The sequence below is a fragment of the Salvia hispanica genome, chromosome 4, assembly GCF_023119035.1.
Source record: "Salvia hispanica cultivar TCC Black 2014 chromosome 4, UniMelb_Shisp_WGS_1.0, whole genome shotgun sequence".
Lineage (NCBI taxonomy): Eukaryota > Viridiplantae > Streptophyta > Magnoliopsida > Lamiales > Lamiaceae > Salvia > Salvia hispanica.
In genome coordinates, this window is record NC_062968.1 from 27,805,188 (window position 1) to 27,821,135 (window position 15,948).

Sequence of the window (15,948 nt, forward strand, 5' to 3'; positions counted from 1 at the left end):
GATTGGACCTAGTGTGCAATTTCCCTTGATTTTAGTGACAATTATGGAAATCACAAACACTTATTCCTCTTTTGATGATGTTATTGTATAAGCTTTAATAGTGAGTGCAATTATTTGCACTTAATGAGGAATAATAAGTTGAATGAAAAAAGTGTGAATTATACCAACAAGAAATGTATGTGCAATGTTCCTACACATTCATTACTAATGTTCAACGAGTGATCTTGTCAAAAATTAGATGATTATTTTGGAGGTAGGTTTCATTATAGCTATACAAGATTTAGAAAAAGCAAATAGTAAAATATTACCTCAATAAAATGGACGGAAGCAAATTCATAATCGATTTTGCTGGTTGTGTGATCGGTCAACTCTGCAACGCCATTAGATCAATTGTTACTGTTGAAGTAGTAGAAATAACACAAATTTGAACATCATAATTTATCGAGCATATTTATAATTTTGAAATCGAGCAGCTAATACCAAAGAGTAACATTATCTTCACCTTTAACCATTAGCCATGATATTAATATTATCTGCAAAAACTATATTTCAAAATAATTAGCTTCATAAATAATAATAAACCAATAACATACATGATCTGCTAGCTTTTTCTTAATAAGCCGATAACAAACATGATCTTCTAGCTTTTTCTCAGTATTCAGTCAAAAATTTCACAAGAAAAATATTGGAATAGTAATATATTAGTATATGGAGTGGTATATAATATATAGTATAAAAATGATTAATTAATATGTCTACTCTTGTTTGAGGGTTTTTCATGTAATGGAAATGTAAATTCCTTTTTCCCAAATAAGATGCATATACTATCTACAATTACTAAAAGTGCAAGACATAATTAATTCTTGTTTAATGACATTGAAGAAGATTTTATTTTTGTTTTGTTTTTTCAAGTTAAATACATTTCACATGAAATTGGAAGTTTTGCGTGTGTTGACTGTGAAGTTGGTAGCGTCGTCCACCAAACCTCTTATTTTTACCAATAATTCCAAATTATTTAGGCAATGAAAGGTTGTTCATCAAAATTTTGCTTTTAGAAATAATTTTTCATTTATAAAAACTCACACAAAAAAATAGTATGTCATAATCATATAAGTAGTGCAGTAATATATTTTGTTAGACTATAATTCTATTCCTAAATATAGTCACTGATATCGGTATCAATGTAACTCGATCCTAGTTATCACTAAATAGTATATTTACAGATTAATGAGTGAATTGAAATGAATGAAATAAATAAATTACTATATTAATATTATCAAATGGGTCTAAATTTAAATCTATATATAATCAAAACATTAATACAATTATATAAGGAATATAAATATTGTGATGGTATCAAATGCGTTGTTGTAGGTTGGATGGATCATTTTCTCTTAATAGTTACTAATAAGAAACTATAAATATTGTATTGCAAATTTTGACTAATGGAACCGTTAACATGGAGTAAGTTTTTGTGGAAAATTTAAACAAAGAAACTAAATAATCATAGTATTGTGAAATTAAATTTGGGGTATAGATAGGTGACCAGTATTAATGTTGCATTGGTGTTCAATTATGGTTGGAAGTTAGGTGTATTTCATTATTCGTCAACTTTTCTTCCTAATTTTTTAAATTATTTGCTACATTTAATTGGGAATTTGTTGACCATATACGTATATTTTACATTATTGATCGTGCTTTAAGTTTTAGTTTTTTCGAAGTATTTAAAATTAAAAAACAATTTATGACTATGGAACTATAGTATCTCATCTCTTTGTGCGAATTTAGTAGAATAACTTTTGTATTGACAGAGAAATTAATTGTTCGTCATTCGAAATTACCAATAAATATTTTTTCGTTTCATAAAAATAGAGACTTTAGGGATGATATGAGTTTTAATAAAAAATTAGTAAACTAGGAGAGAAATAGAAAGAAAAATAATTTAAGTATTAATAGTGAAGAATTAATTAGGACTTACCAAAAATAGAAATGTAACATTTTTTATGGAACGTATCAAAATAGAAAAAGTAAAGTATTTTTATGGGACATTGATGAAATATATTGTATAACGTAAATTGAGAAAATAAAACACTATCTTATAACGATTAACAATCAAAATCACACCCCATTACTTTAAATATATCAATATGTTTGTTTTTTCTACAATATGATCCACCTATTTTTTTTACTTACAATATACAATATGCCTCCTTATCCACCATATATTGTCTTACTTTTGACTCGGCTTCGATTTTAGAAAATGTAAAAAAAAAGTTAATAATAGAATGTAAGTATCGTATTTTCATATGCTATTAATTTCATAATGAAAAACTCTTTTTTTTAAAAAAAAGTAATACTATTATTTTCTCTCTTCCAATTAACATGACATATTGGTTTTTTTTTGTCTCAAATAAGATGATAGTACATTTTAATTTCACCGTGAGAAATATTATCATAAAATGCTTCAATCAATTAACTTAATTATTTGCAAGCTTCTTTCGTAATTAATACACAAATAAAATAAATTTTAACAATTACGAACTAATATTATCTTTATAACTACATTCCCTCCATCCTAACTAAATTGATTTGTATTAAATTTTTTAGGATGTCTCAAGTTAATTAAGTATTAGTAATATTATTTTATTAATTATTTTTTTCTCTTTTCATCTCTAATATTATAATTATTTTTTTCTACTTTATTTTTATTTAATATCTTGTAAGTACTTTACTATTTCTTCTACGTTATCTTCTCATTTAACTTACTAAAACATTTTTCTTAACCTTGTGCCAAATTAGAGCTGAAACGAAAGAAATAACAATTTTTATTAAAATTCTTGAGAGTACTATTTTTAAGCATCAATTTTGCTCTAAAGATATAAACACGTATGCATTGACTCCGTCCACAAAAAATAGAGCACAATTACCATTTTTTGTTGTCCATAAAATATAGAGCACATTCATTTATGAAAAGTTTTCAACAAATAATAACCCTACACATCATTCCACTAACACTACTTCTCACTTACTTTTTATCATTTTCTTTTTTTTTCATTCTCTCTTACTTTACTAATTCTACATTAAAACCCGTGCTATACACAAATTACTTTATTTTTTTTTGTGGACGAAAGGAGTAAGAAATAATAGTAGCAAAAAGACAAATGATTACATTTTCATGTAGTTTGCGCGAGAAATAGAAATTGATGTAACGAATAATGACGGCCGTTGATTGAGCGAAGGATATGGCTAATCTGCGGCCTCACGTTCTACCTAATTTTATTTTCTTACATATACACACTATCTATACATGTCGCATGAATATTTAAATTGGTTATAGAAAATTAAAGTATGTCACACAATATACAGGGAACTCATTAATATTCTCTAAAATGTCAGTAAAAGTATTACTCCTTCCATCCATCAATTTAAGGCCAATTTAACTGGGTATGAGTTTTAAAAAAATATACTACTAGTAAAAAATGAGTGAAAAAAGATTAGTAGGAGGTGTGTCTTACTTTTATATACTATTAATTTTATAGTGAAATATGAGTGAAATAAAATTAGTGGAATGTGAGATCCATTATAAAATACTCCCTCCGTCCCAGAGAAGTTGGCACACTTTCCTTTTTAGTTTGTCCCACAAAAGATGTCACATTTCCCTTTTTGGAAAAAGTTCTCTCTCACATGAATATAAAAATTATATTTTCTCTCTCCATTTAACACACAAAACAAAACCTCCTAAAATCCCGTGCCATTTTCAAAGTATGCCAACTTCTCTGGGACGGAGGGAGTATAGTTAAAAAAAACAAATGTAACAATTATTGATGGACGGATGGAGTAATTTTAATCAAATTAATAAATTATGATTAGTCTCACACTTCATAATTGGTAGTGAAAGTTACAAATTTTAACATTTTTTTCAAATTTTCACTGAATATCCGATATCCAATATTTTTCACTGAATTTTTTAATTTTTTAATTTGGTGATATCCGATATCCTGGATGTCGAATTTAGGCTATGTCAAATTATTGAATAATTTTGGAATTAATATAGCATATCGACTTGGCAAAAAATACTCACATCGAACGTGTATTTGTGTGCATGAGACCAACCAAGAAAATTTAAAGGCAGGAATTTATTGTCATATGATGCGTCCAGTCAATCACAATTGCAGAGAGAGATAAAACATTTCTGCATATATGATTAATTGTACACACAGCGTAACAATTCATCCGAAACACTGAATTTTTACTCTAAAACAACCAAGATAAAATAATAAAGCAAAAGATTTAATCTGATTTTTTGTTTTAGTAATAATGGACTTATACTTTAGCGCAGAATTAATATGGGCTGGGCCCAAGTTTATAAATAGTAACCAGTATCACACTCACGGTACATTGTATTTTCCTTAGAAATGCGTATATAATATTAAATTATTGTGAACAAAAAATTGAAAGTGTACGTAAAGCATAAAATTAAAAATAAAATATAATAATAAATAAGACTACATATATTTATATTAATAGACAAAAAGAAAATCTTCACCTATAACAAATATAGTAACATGATAATCTAATGAATAGAGTGAATAGTGATGGAAAATTTGAGTTGAAAGAGTGTATTTATTGTTGCCAAACAATATACGATATTAATAGACCAAAAAAAAAACAATCCTTAACCACAAGTTAAAACCATTATTTTGAAGAGAGATAATTACATAAAAATCAATAAATACTGAAACACCATAAATATAAAATAATTAATTAACAACTTATAGTAATACTCAAAACATCTGAATCTTGATCATAGAGAATAAAATGGTGAATTACACAACTAATAAATATATATAATTTCATATGATAATAATAAAAGAATAGTTTAAAAATTTTTTTTGCAAACAATATTAAAAATAGAGGATAGGCAAAAAATTATAGTAGCAAATGACATTATACTCATAGAAATAAAGTAATATATGGAGTACCATTTATTCACACTCTAATACTAATATAAGTAGTTTATGAAAATAAGTAATACTATTAATGAAGAAAAAATTCAAACTATGAGCACGCATTTTATTGACATTTAAGGAAAGGGACTCTTTACAATTTTAATGGGACAAATTAGTTCCAAAAAAATTTTGGGTCTTCGTACCACCAATAATGAATGGGCATATATTACCCTAATTATGAACCTAATACTCTCTCATATAACTCTACAAATTACAAATTCTTTTGTTGCTGCAAACTCCACTCCTCAAAATTGATAAAATATTACAGAAGTAGAAATAAAAATTATTCAAGTATTAATAGTGGTGAATGAGTCCACCTCGTTATAAAGAAAACTTGCCAAAAATAGAAATTAGCTTAAAAAAATACTAATATTTTTTTTTCCTTTTAGTAAGTCTCAAATAAAATGATACATTTTCATTTTGAGAAATATTATGGCGTATTAACTTAATTATTTGCAAGCTTCTATATTAATTAATACACGAATAAAATAAATTTTAACAATTACAAACTAATATTATCTTTATAGCGACATTCCCTCCATCCTAACTAAATTAATTTGTACTCTCCCCGTCCCAAGATATTAGATCCCTTTTTTTTGGCACTGGAATTTAGGAGATGTTGTTTAGTGGTGTAAGTGGAGTTGGTAATAAAGTAAATTTTTACCATAAATAGAAATGGCTCAAGTATGTTGCGACATCTCAAAATTGTATATGGGTCTAATATCTTGAGACGGAGAGAGTATTAAATTTTTTAGGATGTCTCAAGTTAATTGATTCATTTTTTATTTTGCAAAAGCTATTAGTAGTACTATTAATTTCTTACCTTTTTCTCCTTTAAATTATTTCTAGTATTGTAATTATCTTTTTCTACTTTATTCTTTTTTTAATTTCTTGTACTTTACTATTTCTTCAACGTCATCATCTCATTTAACTTACCAAAACATTTTTCTTAACCTTGTGCCAAATTAGATGCAACGTCTCGCTGAAACGAAAGAAATAACAATTTTTATTAAAATTCTTGACATAGTAGTACTATTTTTAAGTAGAATAAAGTAAATTTTAAATCTACATCAATTTTGCTCTAAAGATATAAGCACGTATGCATTGACATCAAAGAATATACAAGAAATACTGTATTTAGCAAAAAAGCAAATTGATTGCGCAATAAATAGAAATTGATGTAATTGAAAATGACGGCCGTTGATTGGGCGAAGGATATGGCTTATCTGCGGCCTCACGTTGTACCTAATTTTATTTTCTTACACATACAAACTATCCTATATATGTCACAAAATATAGAAATTTTAAGTTTGTCACACAATATACAGGGAACTCATTAATTTTCTCGGTATAAAGTCATCTTCAGTTCAAATTTTAAAGGGTGGCAGCAAAAGTATTACTCCCTCCATCTACCAAAATGAGGTCGATTTAATTAGGCACGAGTTTTAAAAAATATAGTAGAAAATGGATAAAAAAATATTAGTAGAAGATGTGTTCTACTTTTTTTTAGTGAAATGTGAGTGAAATAAAGTTATTGAAATATGAGATCCATTATCAAAAATAATAATAAAGGCAAATGTGACATTTATTGGTAGACGGATGAAATAAAGTTAGTGGAATTTGAGATCCATTGCCAAAAATAATATTAAAAAAAAGTAAATGTGACATTTATTGGTGGACGAATGAAAATGACAAAATAAAATATTCATTGGTAGACGGAGGAAGTAATTTTAATTAAATTATGATTCGTCTCACCACCTCAAAATTGGTAGTGAAAGTTACGAATTTTAACATTATTTTCAATTTTTCCGCGGAATCTAATTTGGGTGAGATCCAACATTCTAGATGTCAAAATTTAGGCTATGTTAAGTTATTGAAAATCTTGGAATTAATATGGCTTATCGACTTGGCAAAAAAATACACACAATGAACGTGTATTTGTATGCATGAGACCAACCGAAAAAATTTAGAGGCCGGAATTCATTGTCATATGGTACGTCTAATTAATCACAATTGCAGAGAGAATAAATATTCCTGCATATATGATCAATTGAACCCACAACGTAACAATACGTTCCAATCACTAAATTTTTACTCCAAAACAACCTTGAGAAAATAATAAAGCAAAAGATTTAATCTGTTTTTTTGTTTTAGTAATAATGAACTCATACTTTAGCCCAGAATGAATATGGGCTGGGCCCAAGTTTATAGGACTATTAATCAGTGCTTACACTCTTTCAAAGGGCACCTGCAAAAAAATATTTAAATCCCTTAAAAAATGTAAATCAATAATCATCGCTAACAATATGGGTACGTTTAATTGGAGCTACAAGGAAAAGAGTAAATTGTTGGAAAATTATGACGTACTAAAATATAGTGTATTATATAGCAAATTGTCAATTAATCGATGTGTACACCCAACTGTTTTATGGGCCTAAATTATTTTAAATAATAAATGTTAGAATGTAGGAAGTAAACAATTTTGTTTTTTCCTCTTTGGCAATTTTTATTAATATACTACTATCATTGTATGGCTTATTATGCATTCAATCCAATTGCCGCAGATGTATTTGATGCTACTAACTAAATGTCATTCATTGGCATTTCCCCAACAATATGGCCCAATTTAGCATAAGTTGTTATATTTCATTCGTCATAATTGAATATGTCCTGAATTGTGAAAAGATGTATCCACAATTAAATGTCACGTTCTATTTTGATATTTTGAATAAGTTATTTATCACTCAAAACAATTAAAACTAATTTGGTATTACAACATTAAAATTTGATATTACACGATGAAATCTAATTTATATGATTAAAATTTGATATTACACGGTGGAAATCTGATTTACACAATTAAACAAGATATTACACGATTTAAATCTATTTCCAAGATAAAAACATATTTACATGATTTAGATCTGATTTACACAAACTTAAAGAATAAAAGTAAAGTATTTTTTTTAAAAATAATAGTACTATATCTTTTAATGGATTACTTGACGGATTTCTAACGAGTCAGTCCGATAACAACACAAATGGCAAAGCCAATAAAGTTTGATCCAAATCTATTCATTTCATTTGTGTACGTTTCGTGTTGAAAATGTCATACATAAGAAAAAAAACATTTAAATTGTAGAAATTCAGCATTAATATGGACGAGCCAAATTTAAATTATGGAAAAATCCAGCATTAATTAATAGGGATGAGGCAAATATGTGACCGGCCAGTCTTATCTACATGGTTGAAAAAGGCATTTCAATATAGGCTATAAAAGAGTGAAGTAGGAATGAGAAAAATAATGAAGTGAACACAATAATAGTAGAGTATATATTGAATAGAGATCATGGGAAAGGTGTGGGCAATATTGATGGTGATTGCAATGGTTTGTGTGTCAATGGCATCATGTAAGGATTGCAGCACTAGGTTTAGTGCTCCATGTGATGCTGAAGGAGCTCAAATATGCACTCCCAAGTGTCAAGCTGATTATGGCTCTAGGCTTATAAATTCTTATTGTGTTACTTATGGTGGAAATAATCCTCAATGTGGATGCTCTTATACTTGTTAACCTTCCTCCATTTTGTAAGAAATGATTTTATTCATTTCTCAACTTAATAAAGAGGATCTCATTTCATCTCATCATTTTAGTAGAGTACTACTATCTTTTATGTTATCTTGTATTGATTGTTTATTTTTAATATAAATGAAATTGAGAAAAAACAAATGAGAATAGAAAGACGAACCATAAATTTAATAGATGAGAGAGAAAAAAAAACAGGGAAAAAGAGAAAAGGGAGAGAAAGTCATAGAATGTGAAGACTAAAATATCCATAAAGTAATTTTAAGAAAGGAGATAAAAGGAGTAAATTATTTGAAAATAATGCAAAACTCATTGTCCAGATCCAATTTAATTTTGTACTAGTTCACACTGTATCATAGTATTAGAATGCATTCTGATTTTATTTATCTATCCACTAAAAGTTTGGATATTGTTTTTTTTATCTACATTATCTTTCTAGAGTCTCTATTCTTCTTACATTCAGCTCCACTTTTCATTGTTAGTATTTTGTACTCCCTTCGTCCCACGTTTGGAGTCACTTATTGTTATGGCTCAAGTTTTAAGAAAGAGTTAAAGTGTGTAATAAATGAAGTGAGATGGTAGACTGTGTAATAAATTAAGTAAGATGAATAGAGTTGGTTAAAGGTGGTCCCTTTTGACTTTTGAATTTTGTTTTGGTTTATTTTAATGTAGATAATGGCATTTTGATGTAATTTTGATGAAGAATGAGGTAAAATTGTATGACCAAATAAGGAAAATTTTAAAAGTGGCTCTTAAACTGAGATAGATTTTTATGGCAAAAAGTGATCTTAATCTGGGACGGAGGGAGTAACTTTGAATTCCTGGTGTTTGGAATTTGATTTATGAAAGAAAATTGGAGTTTCTCAAGAATCTTGCTGTAACAAGTCTATATTTATTGATCTTTAACAACTCAACTCAAAAAAAGAAAATATGATGAATCTCAACAACTAATAATTGAAAGGAATCAACTTGTAAGGAAGCTTATATTAGGTTCGTGTTGGAGGAACCAAATTACTCAATATTATGAGATATTTGGCTAATTATAAAAACTGTTTTTTGCAATAAAGCAAAAAAAATTCTAACAACAATGACATGTACCACGTATGGTCTAAACTAATAAATAAGTGTATTAAGTAATTTCAGTGTATTACTATTGCAAGTTGTCAATTATATTAATCAATGCGTCCACTCAACTGTTTCATGTGCCTAAATTATTTTAAATAATAAATGCTGGAGTAGGAAGTAAGTATAATTTGGGGAAAAAAATTTCTTTTTTTTTTTTTTGGCAATTTTGTAGTATTAGCATAGTATCGTTTTATGGCTTGTTAACTTTATGACCAAGTCCAAATGCAGCCTATATATTTGATGCTACTAATTAAATTTCATTTTTTGACATTTCCCCAACAATATGGCCCAATTTACCGTAAGTTGTTATATTTCATTAATCCATAATAAAAAAAAATGTCCTGATTTGTGAAAGGATGCATATATCCAAAATTAAATGTAACATTATTTTGATTTTTTGAGTATATTTGGCAATTTATCATAAGTTGTTTTACTGCAAAAACCATAATTAAAAATGTCCTGATATGTAAATGTCACATTCTATTTTTGATATTTTGAGTAATTCAACTATATAGTTAAAAATAACTAAAAACTGAGGTATATACTTATAAAAAGGTGATGTGAGAATGAGAAAAAAATTAAGTGACCAAATAGTTCTAGAGTATTGAATAGAGAGAAATAACCATCCAAAGCATTCCATACATAATTTTATTTTAGACTTTGAGAGTGTAAATTGCAATTCTTTTGAATTAGAGGCAAAAACTAAATATTCAAAATTAATGTAAAGTGTTTGAATTACTAATTTTGGCTTTTCGGTTATTGTTGGACTAATCTAGAAGATATTTTAAATTGTTCAAAATTAATGTAAAGTGTATTGAAAGACCGGTAGGTTGGTTAACACGCTGTGTGCACAGAAAGAATATAACAGGTTTCCTTGGTCCAGCAAATCCACTAGATCACGCGGTCTAGGCACTCGTTGGTCGTCGGAAAATCCTGGTCGTCGGACACACAGAGCACTCTTTCAAAAACCCTCAACCACTTTACTAAACCTAGCATAGGGAAGTAGGGATCGATCCCACAGAGATGGATGCGTAACAATCATGTTCAAGGATTGGGAATTGTTTTTGGGGTTGGCTGCTGCCACGCATTTTTTTGGGTTGAGGAAATAAACTTAACTTGGGGAATTTAAACCGCTAACAGCTAGACCTAGGCGAAACAACAAAAGCATGCACGAAAATTAAACCGAACAATCACTGGATCTAAGAAACTACTCTAATTACCTAGATCTGGGTAACAAACTGACTGTGGGGACCATAACTGAAAAAGTAGAGTACGGACGAAAAGCTGAAAAAACAACTAACTATGATACTAACTAACAGCTGACATACTCGGATTTTGCTTGGTTTTAGAGAGTAATCTTGCATGGTTTTTATCACATTTCGTCTATTATCGGATATGATTATGATTACTTCTCTATAATTTTGGTATTTGACCATTTTGTGAAGAATGTGTAGAAAAATGTGCAAAACAAGTGGATGTGCAATAGCCTTAGTTCGAGGCAGTTTTTCTGGAGATTTCTAAGTCCAATCAGCCTCTAATTCATACCATTCTCTTCGTCTTCGAAAGAGCTTCACGTGGGTATCTTGCACGCCTCAATCGGAGTCCCGTAGAAGAAGTTATGGTCATTAGACGAACACTGCCCAGTCCAGTGAAAACGCCCGGTTTGGGAAGAAAACGCCCGGTTTGAGAAGAAAACGCCCGGGGACAGACTAAACGCCCGGTTTTGAGAAGAAAACGCCCGGGCACGGCGCCCGGGCGGGTGTTTTGCTTTATATATATGTGCAACGCCTAGGGTTCACGGGGGAGAGTCCCATCCGCCTCCTACGCCATTCTTCCGCCTCCAAACATCCATATACACCAATTTTCATCCAAGAACAAGAGGAGGGCGATTGAGAAGAGTTCAACCATCAAGACGAAGGATTCTCAACCCCCAATTCATCTCCGGGACATTTAGTATCAATTGACTTGTGTTTTCCATGTTTTCTACCAATTATTTTGTTGAAATCTTGTTAAACATGAGTAGCTAGATACATTTGTGGAGCTTTGGGTGAAGATTACTTTGAATATGTTTTGATTTAATTGAATTGAACCTTCGCCTAGCTCTTGTGATTATTTTGCTTGTTCTTGTGCTTTTATTGTTCTTTTGTTTGGCCAACATTAGAACTATGTCCGTTTAACTAGATTGATCGAGAGATAGCTAGTTTTATGTGGTAAAAGGAACGAGTACAACACATAGGTTTATCTACACTCGAGAGAGGGGACCCTATGTGAGGGCTTGAGTCTTAGGAACTTAAGGAGTTAGAATCTAATCTATTGGAAGGAGACTTTGATAGTTAGAATCTAATCTACAGGGTAGGTGCACTCGAGAGAGGGCTTATTCTAGAATCGCGACTTTCCTAATAATCCTAGAGACACAAATAGGTGAATCGATCTTTTAATGTTATGCTTGGCTCATGTAGTTATTTTGTCATTCCCGCGCCTTTACATTCATTGGATTAGCTACCCGTTTGAATGCATCTTTACATTGTTAAAATATACGAGAGTTGATTAACAAATGTGTGATTTGGGAGTGGACAACACCTTAATTAATATCATCCGAGAGGAGTGAGGTTTTGTGTGAGGATATAAATCTTAGGAGCCTTTTGGAGTTGTGTGCTTACACTATAAGGAGACTTTGGGCCTAGCATGCAACCTACAGGTCATGTGCATTCGAGAGAAGGCATGATCTTACCTTCGTGATAGCTTAGTAACTCTTGAGACCCCAGTCGGCATAGCTTGAAGATTGATTTAGAGGTTTAGTGAGATTAATCAAGACTATAACATTTTAGTTGGATCCCAAAGCTCTACTCTTTCTCCACTTTCTCTTCAATTCACTCATCTTCATTTTATTTACTTTGTTTTGAGTCATTGTTCCTAGGATTTAGATACAAAAACCCAATCTTCGGTTGTCTAAATAGCGAATGATCTTGATTTGAGGTACTTAAGCCCTTAATTAGTCTCTGTGGATACGATACTCTTGACTTGCCTTTACTACGATAGCCCCGTACACTTGCGGGTATTTCTCGTGTTAAAATAATTCGAGTCAATAGCGACATCATCTTCTCCAACCAAATTGCGTAAAAACTCAGAAGAAAAACAGCTTGAGTGAAATCGGAACAAAGCAGACTGAATTTAAATATTTTTGACGAAGATCAATAAAAAAACTATCAGATCTAAGGATGCTAGACGGAGCAAAACAGAAAGCAAACAAAAAACTCCAAATCCATGCATAACTCGACCTCATCTCCTCAGATCCAACCTCGGACGCTAAATCCACTCCGGATCCAAGCGTCCGACACAAACTCCAACCAAAAGAAACATTTCATAACTTCAGATTTAACCAACAACCTCCAATCAATCAACAACACCACAGATCTACCACCAAATTCCCAGATCGAGCACCACAGCAGCAAAAACAGAGATCAACATATAACTTGTCAAATAAAACTCTCAACAACAGGATCTACGTAAATCAACTTGAAATATCACAGATAAACGCAAACTAACAGATGTGAATAGATAATCAATAACATCAACAGCCAAATCGACTCTCAAAAGTGAAGTTCGACCGTAAGAGTGCAAAACAAACTGAAAATTAAGAGATTGTATCTTCGCCCTCACGCGGACGGTGTTACGACTGAAATTTCTGAAGAATGAACCCCTTGGGAACCGAAACTACCCCAGATCTCCCATTTCCCAAGTGTGTGTTGTGTGTGAGCTAAGAGTGAGCTAAGAGTGAGCGAAAAAAGAGTGATTATTTGTGTGTTGCATTCTCTTCTATTTATAGGCGTTGAAGTGGGGCCCAACAAGGTATTGATGGACTTTGTTGCCCTCAGCTACTGACTCCCTTCTTCAAGCCTTCTTTTTCCTTAGATTCTGCTCATTTTTACTTCATTCCTTCGCTAGACTGTTTCCTTCAGCATCTCCTTGATCTAGCGATTCTGTCACACATCTGGCTTAGAAACCGTGTTAGACCCAGCAAAATGTAACGCTTTTCACCATATAACTGATGCATGAAATTAGCCTTATCATGTATTAATCTTGGGTTTAAGGTATGATTAATCTTGCAAAGTTCATAACTTATAGTATATATAATTATCATATTGTATTGCTTACAAAATTTATTATCTTTCGGTAATAAAAATGTTAAAACAAATTTAATTTGAAGCAAAATTATTCAATAAGAGATGAGGAGCGAGATATATTTAATCTATAGATAATATAGAACCTTTAGAAAGAAAGAAAACGCCAAATTGGGAGGAAAAAGAAGCAATTTTTTTAATAAAATAAACCCATTCTTATCAATAAAGAAAATTCCAAGTTTTAGTAGCAAAATAAATAGAAGAAAGCTGCTCTAATATAATGTAATGCGCTGTCGTTTTATGATGTACAAATTGAATCTCTCTCGAGACTATTTCGAACTCCTATTTTGGGTCTTATTTTAATTAAATTTTTTATATTGAGGGCGAAATTGGAGGAACCAGTTTTTTTTTTAAATGAGATATTTGGTTTAACTAAATGTTTCTGTGATGTGAGAAATCAAAGATGAGATCTCTTTAATAAATTGAAAACATGTCACAACCAAGTGTGATGGACCACGTCCGATAATGATGGAACTATACGTACAATAATATTTAGTACTCCAATATATTTCTGCACAAAATTAAATGTTGTAGTTGGAATTTATGATAAAAGTTTCATTTGAAAATAGCAAGTACAGAGAGACTTGTAAATTGTCATTTTTTTCCTTCTTGAAAATAACAATTTATGAGAAGATAGCTACATTAACATATATATACACGTCTAAATTTATTTGGAGAGCCAATAAAGAAAAAAATTGCACTTTCCAAAATATCAATATTTCAAGGTTTACTTTGCTTTGGACGCATCTTCAAACCTAACGTATAATCTTTTCTTATTTTTATTTTATTTTATAGGAGTACATCAAATTAAAAGTTATACAGTACTAATTAAAATCATCAAATCGGTAAAAATACGTAAAAATCAAAATTCAATTGTTTTTTCCATTACTTTTATGTCAACAATTCATGTGATACTATTAAAACTGATTTTTTTTTTCAATCAAATACATTTAAACCAATCAGTGAGTTTTAAAATTTCCAGTGAGCAAGTTGTCAATGAATATATATCGATGTGCACACTAAACTGTTTTGTGGGCCTAAATTATTTTAAATAACACTATATTTCATTTATTGGCATTTCCCCAACAATATAGCCATAAGTTGTTATATTTCATTAATCCATAATAAAAAATGCCCTGATTTGTGAAAGGATGTCATGTACCCGAAATTAAATGTCACATTCTATTTTGATATTTTGAGTAAATTGCAAATTTATCATAAATTGTTTTACTTCAATCAACCATAATTAAAATGTCCTGATCTGTGAAAAATGTATCCAAAATTAAATGTCACATTCTATTTTGATATTTTGAGTAATTCAACTAGTTAAAAATAACTAAAAACTGAGGTATATAATTATATTGATGGATAGAGTGAATGTGTTTTTCTTAAAACTCGTGTTCGGATCAATTTCATGGGGATAAAGGCGCATCACAAAGAGCTCAAAATTTTAATTGGCGCGTTAGAGTTAATATTTACTCTTGATACTGATATCTTGAAAGAAAGCTTGGTGGTTGTTGGCCACCGAATTGCATATTTTACACAATTACTCATGTTTAATTAAAAAAAATGTTTAATTATAAGATAAAATAATTGAGGATGTGGAAAATATTTTAATATATAAGTAGCATGCAATAGAAAAATTTATGTTGAATATTGATTGTCACATGTAATGTGGTGAATCGTACGGGTTGAATTTTTACCGGATAAACATGATAATGACCCTACCCAATAAGGTAGAACCCAAACTCGATATATTAAGAAAATTCTCAATTCGAACACGAATTTGATTTTTCTACCTTCAAATCAGCACGCGATACGACAAAATATGGACCTGATTTACATGATTAAAATCTAATATTACATGCTGAAATCCGATTTACACGGTTAACTTGGTTTTTAAATCCCATTTAATTTACATGACAAAAACATGATTTACATGAATTAGAAAAATAAAAGTAAAGTAATAACACAATTAAAACTTAATTTACACAATTAAACATCAGAATCATATTATTAATCTAACATTAATTAATAGGCACATCTACAT